Below are 2,256 nucleotides of genomic sequence, written 5' to 3'. Positions count from 1 at the left end.
GACTTGGCAACACTGGTTAGAGTAGCCCAATTCCCGGGGGGGTACCACGGACTTGGCAACACTGGTTAGAGTAGCCCAATTCCGGGGGGAAACTGCAGACTTGGCAACACTGTACTTCAGTTATGAAGCTTAGCACATGCGTACAACGAACGCTCAGCCTTTCGACACATGCGCACTGCAAATGTTCAGCCTTGTGTCTGCACTTTTTCTATCCCAAGGTTAATGTCTTTAATCAAAAACACACTGAACACTGATGCACATTCTTTATTCACCATTATCTAGAAGGGTTATATATATATATAGCTGTTTTTTTTTAAGAAATTGTACATCACAATCTTGCTCTGACCAGAGTGACCTGAACTGATGTCCTAATTACAACTTCCCATGACTTGAATGCACTAAACATACAAGTATAGTGTGTTCATACTACGCAGTATGCAGTACTGTAGTAAGCAATGCTGATAAGAGGCTGAACGTCACATCTCTCTAGTTTCAGAGAGATCCGTCCTGATCTTTCTTAGCAGTTCTCAGATAGCCAGAGATCTCTGTAATGAGACACGTTTGCTCTCTTATCTCTCTCTTCCAGGTGAGGATGTTAGATAGTTGTTTGTCATCCTGCTTTTTAGCATTTAAACATGAAAGCCTATTTTCACCATGGAATAAAAATAAATAAATAAATACAGATAATTGTAACTTTTTACATCACAATTCTGTTTTTGTTTTTTTGCAATTGCAAGTTTATATCTCAGATAAAAAAATTATAATAATCAGAATTAAGAGATATAAACTCAGAATTGCAAATATATAAACTATTCAGAATAGTTCAAATATATATAAAAAAATCAGAAATGTGAGATATAAACTCAGAATTGTGAGTTATAAATTTGGAATTGCAAGAAAAAAAAAGAGTTAGTGTCTGTGTGCGTGTGAGTGTCTGTGTGTGTGTGTGTGTGTGTAAGGTGTCTCTGCAGCTGTAATTGTACTCCAGGGCTCTATGGTAACAGAGAGATCAGTTACCACAGTAAAACCATGTCATTATGATATGACCCAGTGAACACAAACTCTTTTTACCTGCTACACACTTTCAGTCTCACTCACTCTTTTCATCCCCAGACGGGACCTCTAGTTTAACCCCGTTACTGACCTTATGACATTTCAGAAGATCAGAGATTAATGTGTGGAGTATATATTTTTGATTGAGCTGACATCTTTTAATCGCATTCATCACGAGTAGAATTTGCTTTGTAATTCTAAATTAAATGAAGGTATATGTCTCAAATAAATTAACTTAAAAATAAGCACAAAGTATTAAATTGATTGCTTAGAAAAAGGTTATAAAACCAAGTAGAGCATAGAAATCTATTACCACATTTGAGATTTGATTTGATGTCAACAGACTTGACTTCAATGCTGGATTTTAGATCTTACCAAAGTAATAAAAATGTATGAATCCTTAATTAACATATATATATACACATATACTTCTGTTAGACTTACACCAGGTTATTATCATTAACTTAAGCCATAAAACAAATCATTACTTGAAAAGCAATAAACTGAAATAAAATAAAATATAAAAAAGTTAAACTTCTTTTATTTCAGTTAAATGCCAAGGACACGTTTCTCATTTTAGTTCAAATTTTAAATATTAAAATAACTAAAACTAAAACTTAAAAACAATAAAACAATACAAAACAAATGCCAAAGCACAACAAAGTTACTACAACTTCAACCATAAGTAAAATTTCAAAATATATTATAACTCAAAATATTAACAAAAACTATAATAGTAAAAAAGTATAATACACTCTTAAAAATAAAGGTGCTTCAAAAGGTTCTTCAAGCGATGCCATAGAAGAACCATTTTTGGTTCCACAAAGAAGCATTCAGTCAAAGGTTCTTTAAAGAACCATCTCTTTCTTACCTTTTTATAATCTGAAGAACCTTCTTTCACCACAAAGAACCTTTTGGGAAACAGAAAGGTTCTTCAGATGTTAAAGGTTCTTTATGGAACCATTTACACAAAAAGGTTCTTCTATGGCATCGTGAAGCACCTTTATTTTTAAGAGTGTAGGCTAAAACGACATAGACATAAAATACAAAAAAATGACAAATTTACTAAAACAGCCAAATTAAAATAAAAAATATAAAAATTAATTATTTTCTGCGGCAGTTTATTTCTGCTACAAAAGACGTGATACTGCCTATTACAGGTCACTGAAAGTACTGCGTTTTGCCCTTACTTACCCAAACTTG

The sequence above is a fragment of the Sinocyclocheilus grahami genome, unplaced genomic scaffold, assembly GCF_001515645.1.
Source record: "Sinocyclocheilus grahami isolate Dianchi unplaced genomic scaffold, SAMN03320097.WGS_v1.1 scaffold397.1, whole genome shotgun sequence".
In the NCBI taxonomy this organism is placed as follows: domain Eukaryota; kingdom Metazoa; phylum Chordata; class Actinopteri; order Cypriniformes; family Cyprinidae; genus Sinocyclocheilus; species Sinocyclocheilus grahami.
The sequence above is the reverse complement of the archived record's forward strand: the minus strand, read 5'-3'. Positions refer to the sequence as shown.